Consider the following 6,434-nt stretch of genomic DNA (forward strand, 5'->3'; position numbering starts at 1 on the left):
GCTCTCCACCCCCTGGCGTGTCCACCCGTCGTCACTCGGGCACTCCGAGTGCGGGGCGGGAGCGCCCCGTCACAGTTACCAATAGGCGGAGCAAGGGCTGGCAAGGATAAGTCTTGCCTTGGTCACGTGGGCTTGGTACCATTCCAGTGGGCGGATGGTGCCATCAGTTGCTTGATAGCGTTTTGTGTCTGGATGCAATCAAGTGAGGAAGTCCAGTGACAGGCGGGTGAGTGGCTGGAAGTCAGTGGTCAGGGAACTGGGTGCCAGGCGGCAGGTCACTGGCAAATTCAGCGTACGGGGACGGGACTCCCCACTCCTCCACTCCCAGCACTTGCGGGCAGAGTTCACAAATGACAAAGCTCTTCTTGCTTCCCCACCAGCCAAGCTATCACTTTATTCTGGGTCTTTAACATGTGCTGTCCCTTGCCTTGGCTGGGCACTGCTGCACAAAATGTGGGGTTGGGGGGCACAAGCACCCAGACCCATGATCCCCCACCCTGCTGTTCTTGCCCCAAGGCCCCACACACACTGCCCACCCACTAAAAATGCTCCTGAGCTACCTCTTCCTCTCAAGATCCACCCCCCACTTGTGCTCTCCCCCTGCCATTGCCTACCCTGATATGCCTCTGACCCCCCACCCCCTGCTCCATGCCCTTGGCCCTGGTCTGCCTGACCAGGGGCTGCCGCTGGAGACTGGCAGGTTTTCTACCAGCTGATGCCAGAGCCAGGCACCCCAAGTACCTCCCACAACCAAATCCCCCTCCCTCAGAGACAGGCAAACCCAGAGCCCCCCCGCCTCCACCAACCAAATCCCCTTCCTTCAGAGACAAGCAACCCCAGAGCCCTCCACTAAATCTCCCTCCTTCAGAGCTAAGCAACCCAGCGCCTCCTCCCCAGCCAAATCCTCCTTTGCTATGCTGTAGGTTTAAAAACTCCTAATTACAAATCAAAGTACAAAAATCATAGCAAGACACAGATCTGTAATTCCTAAAACCAATAACAACTACTTACTTAACATTTTTGGGTGATCATTAGCTATTAAAATAAAAAATAAACAGCACATGCATTGCAAAGTGATAATACAGATAAAGGACAATGTGTTCGGAGTAATGGAAATAACATTTGTAAAGGTGCAAAACTATAATTAAAATGGTTTACAAGAAGCGAGCGCAATTCAGGGAATCACATCAGCAGATAAAAACCAGATTGGGAACTGTTAAGAGACTTCATGTAGATATACAATGATAAGAGACTCTTTTAAATTCTCAAAATGTGTGACAGAATTTGAGGGAACGTAGGTAAGGGTATGTCTACACTACAAAGTTAATTCGAACTAACAGCCGTTCGTTCAAATTAACTTTCATAGGCACTACACATACAAACAGCTAGTTTGAACTTAATTCGAACTAGCGGAGCGCTTAATTCGTACTAGGTGAACCTCATTATACGAGGACTAACGCCTAGTTCAAATTAAATAGTTCGAATTAAGGGCTGTGTAGCTAGTTCGAGGCTAGCCCTTCCTAGCTTGCCCTGGTGGCCACTCTGGGCCAAGCCAGGGAAACTCTTCTTCCCCCCTCCCAGCCCCAGAGTCCTTAAAGGACCACGGTCTGGCTACGGTGACCGTGCCAGGTGATAGCCTCCCAGCACCCAGCTAGCAGACCTTGCACCTGGCACGGCACGAGCCAGCCACCCGCTGCCACCCAACCCTCCGCCTCTTCCTGGGACCAGGCTGGCGGCTCCCAGGAGCCTGCCCGGGGCCGCAAGAGGTGACCGCTCGCCTGGTCTAGTGCGGAGATTGTGGACCTCATCCACGACCTCCGCACTAGGCGCAGGAAAGTGGCCGTCTAGGGCAGGATAGCTGCCAGCCTGGCCACCCAGGAGCAGGTTTGCATGAACATCAAGGTGGTCCACTGAGACCCCCGACCCTGAGCTTAGAACATAAGAACATAAGAATGGCCGTACTGGGTCAGACCAAAGGTCCATCTAGCCCAGTAGCCTGTCTGTCAACAGCGGCCAACACTAGGTACCCTGGAGGGGATGGACCAAAGACAATGACCAAGCCATTTGTCTCATGCCATCCACCTCCAGCCTTCTACAAACAGAGGCCAGGGACACCATTTCTACCCCCTTGCTAATACCACTCCATGGACCCAACCTCCATGACTTTATCTAACTTATCTTTAAACTCTGTTATAGTTCTAGCCTTCACAGCCTCCTGCGGAAAGGAGTTCCACAGGTTGACTATTTGCTTTGTGAAGAAGTACTTTCTGTTATTAGTTTGAAGCCTGCTACCCATTCATTTCATTTGGTGTCCTCTAGTCCTTCTATTATGAGAACTAATGAAGAACTTTTCTTTATGCACCCTCTCCACACCACTTATGCTTTTAGAGACCTCTATCATATCCCCCCTCAGTCTCCTCTTTTCTAAGCTGAAAAGTCCCAGTCTCTTTAGCCTCTCTTCATATGGGACCTGTTCCAAACCCCTGATCATTTTAGTTGTCCTTTCCTGAACCCTTTCCAAGGCCAAAATATCTTTTCTGGGGAGAGGAGATCACATCTGTACACAGTACTGAAGATATGGCATACCATAGTTTGATACTTTTCCTCCTCCTTGTTCCCCTGGCTTCCCCCTTCCAGCTCCCTCCTCCCAGGTTTCCTCCTCCCCTCTCCCACCCTCTCTCTTCCCCTCTCCCACCTCCTTTTCCCAATCTCCCCAAGTTTTGTTCAATAAAGAGAGTTTTTATTTTTGAACACACGCGTCCTTTATTTTGTACATCAGGAAGGGGGGCTAGGGAGGGGTAAGTGGAAGGAGGTGAGGGAGGAATGGGGTACGAGCCCCCGATGGGGAGGACTGGGGTGGCTCTGCGGGCTCCTCAGGGTGGAAGCTCTCCTACAGCCCCCAGATTGACCCTCCCCCCGGATGGCAGCCTGTGGCAAGTGCAGCCGGGCTGATGGCCGAGTGCTGTGATGTGCTGTGTGTGGGCACTCAGGGCACTCCAAGCCAGGACTGCTTTGCTGTCCCTCATTGAGTTAGACAAGCGAGCGGGGAACCCTGAGAACTGTCTGTCCGGGGTGGGGGTCGGGTCCCTTTAAGCACAGCCCTCAGCTAGCCTGAAACAGCAGCTCCACGCTCTAAATCCTAATCTGATGCCCTGCTGGCACTGCTTCCGGCCATCCTTAACCTCGGTTCAGGGTCCACTCAATGTGGACATGCTAGTTCGAATTAGTTTAGTTAGAATTAACTAATTCGAATTAGGTTAGTTCGAATTTGTGTTGTAGTGTAGACATACCCTAACTTAGTCCACTGCACCAAGTCTCATGTAGCAGTAAAGCAGCACCAGGGACAGAAGGGAGGGGGTTTGGCATCAGTACCGGGTTTACAATGGTGCCAATGGCACTGTGGCACCAGACCCACCCACACAGCTGGGTCTGGCCCCTCTCCTCCTATCAAGGCTGGCTATTGTGGATGGGGGGGTCCAGGTGTGGGAGAGTAGGTCTCTAGAGGGCCTGGGGGGCTGCAGGGCAGTGATGGGGTGGGAGGTGCTTGGCAGTAGGGAAGGTTTGTTTGTTTTGAGATTCTGGGGAGTGGGGTTTTTTGGGGGCACTAGGCAGTCAAGGGATCTGTGGGGGGGCCTCTGGGTGGGTGGGGTGTGCTAGGCATAGCAGTCTGTGGGAGGGCACTGGGCATAGTGATTTGTGGGGGGCTCTGAGTGGTGTGGCACTGTGTGTAGGGGTCAGAGGGGTGCTGGGTGGGGGACAGGGGTAGCATGGGCTCACCCCCAAGGGGAAGAAGCATGATGGCAGCAGTGCAGGGCCAGGAGGGCCACTGTGTGTCTGGTGGATGCCAGTTTGTAAACAGTGCCCTTTTACTGGGCTGGGTGGAGCAGGGTTGTCCCTGTGGTGACATGACCCATTGCCCCTGGCCAGCCCCTCACTCTGAGGCAGCGGTCACCAACCAGTCGATCATGATCTACTGGTAGATCTTGGAGCCCCTGCCAGGTGATCCTGTGTGGTTTGGCTAAGAGGCTATCAAGTGCCAGCACTTCAGCTGCCCCTCCCTGCACTGCTGCGCATCTCCTACCCTTTGCCTTGGAGCTGCCCCTCCCTCTGAGAGTCTCCTACTTTCTGTGCTTTCGCTCCCATTCTTTCTCCACACTCCACGGAGCAGAGAAGGGGCACAGCAAGACTAGGGATGGAGTTTGCTGGCTGCTTTAGGGAGTGGTTCAGGGCCAGGGCACGGGTGAGCCTGCCTTAGCCCCACTGCACCACCACCCAGGAGCCACCAGCAGTGCCCAAATGGAGCCCACATCCAAAACTCCTACCCTAGTCATGAACCCCTCCTGTACCCAAGCCCTTATCCTAGCTCTGAGCATCCCACATCCAAACACCCTCCCAAAGCCTGCACCTAGAACCCCCTCCTACATCTACCTGCCTGCCCCAAGAGCAGCTCAGAGCCCTTCTCACACTACAGATCCCTTAATCCAAGACCAAAGCCTGCACCCCCGACCCTCTGTCCCAGGCTGATGAAAGTGAGTGAGGATGGGCAAGAGAAGGAGGAGAGAGGGAGCAGGGGCAGGGCCTTGGAGAAGGGGTAGGAAGGAAATGGGGCAAGGGTATTTATATCTGAGGTAGATCTTGGATTGCACTTAAATTCAAAAAGTGATCTCATGCTTAAAAAGGTTGGAGACTCCTGCTCTGAGGACTCTGCCCCATGTCCCCATTGCCCCCGTGAGGGCCCACAAAAAGTTAACCTGTTTGGGATGCAGGCTCTGGGATGGAGTTTGGGTGCAGGAGGGATGCAGGCTAGGGGGAGTTTGGGTGGGTGATGAGGGCTCTGCCCTGGGGCAGGGGATTGCCGTACAGGAGGGGGTATGGATGTGGGGGCTCTGGGAGGGAGTTTAGCACCTCAGCACAGTACATAAGAGAAAGGAGCTGCAGTGACTTCATATCGACATAGAAACTGAGAGAAGAATCTTAAATACTCCAAACGTGAGAGGCAGAGTTTGAGGCAGGAACTGTCTGTACAATTATCACACTTGTATACATTTGGTGTCTAAGCATTGACGTCTACGAATTGGGAGGCCTGTGCCTTTAAGAACTCAAGCCCAGGAGCCCACCCCCTGCTCCAGGGCTGACATGCAGCGTCCGTCCGGGGAAGAGAAAGAAAAAAACCCTTTGCACCCTTTGCAACCCGGTATTTACAAGGACAGCAGGTGGCTCATACTGCGGGGTAACTGCTCCCCCCTATCCCCCTCCCGAAACGGGGGTTTTGTATACAAAAAGGGGCTGGTAGTATCAGCCCCTCCCTCCCCCCCCCCCCGACTTAACCCCGGCTACCATCCCCCACACCCCGATTTTTCCCCTTTAGCCCCTCTTCTGACGCTACATACAGTAGCTTGATCCTTCCAGCCGGTAAATTTCTGTCCCCTGCTCAGACCATGTCAGTCCCCCGCTGCTATTTGCCCCCCCAATCATTTTAAACCCCTCCAAAGAGGAGGAAGCAAATCCTAAGAGGCAGTGAGGGCAGCGGCTACAGCGAAGGCTACTGAGTTTGCTCAGTTTGGGTGGCATGCTCAGTGCACCCAAAGTAGCAAATCTGGAGAAGTTAGTGTTTCTGTAGCTGCACCGCCCTCTTCCCAATCCCACGGGCTGGGGCAGCTGCCAGTGTCTCTCTCCCCTTCCCCCGCCAGGCTGCACTTGTTCCCATATCCCCCCTCCTGGCCATCCCCCGCAGCCTCTCTGCTTCCCTTCACCCCCCCCCCAACTGAAAATATCTCCCGGTCCCAGCTCAGCCTCCCCCCCGGCCCAGCCCTCTCCTCCCGCCCCTCACAGATCCTCTTGCCGCATCCCTACTGCCCCGCGCCCCCTGTAGGCTCCCCCACCCTCACACAGGCTGGGGGACCCGCGCTCGCGGAGGAGGGGCAGCTCTCACCTGCTCCCCGCGGGAGGGGCTCCCTGGGGGTGGAGTCCAGGGGCTGCAACGCCTCCCGGCGCCCCCTGGGTCCTAGCGCGGGGGGTGTATCGGCGCTGGCTGGCCCGGGTCCCTCCGCAGAAATGGTGCCCGCGGGCTGTAACCTCGGGTCCGTGACACTCCGGGCAGAGGTTCACGTGGCTTACTGCCGGAGACTTTCTTCGGGGCTTGGCGCTCTCAGGGGCAGCTTCAATGTCCCGTCCCGCCCCAGCCACACCCGGCTGCTCCTGGGCTGGGGAGGGGCCGCTGGGAATTGCAGCCCAGGGGGATTGGGAGAGAAATATCCCGTCAGGGCTCTAGCCCCGGGACAGGCCCCGATTTCAAGCGCCGCGCCCCCCCCCCCATGTGTCTCTGAGCGCGGACAATGTCCCGGCAACTGCAGCAGAAAGTGCTGCTGTTCCCCCCAGGACCCACGTGTGCAGGGACCCTCCTACACATCTCCCCGCTGCTCCGCAACCAGCCA

This window comes from Pelodiscus sinensis, chromosome 19 (genome assembly GCF_052426305.1).
Source record: "Pelodiscus sinensis isolate ZL-2025 chromosome 19, ASM5242630v1, whole genome shotgun sequence".
NCBI classification, from domain to species: Eukaryota; Metazoa; Chordata; order Testudines; family Trionychidae; genus Pelodiscus; species Pelodiscus sinensis.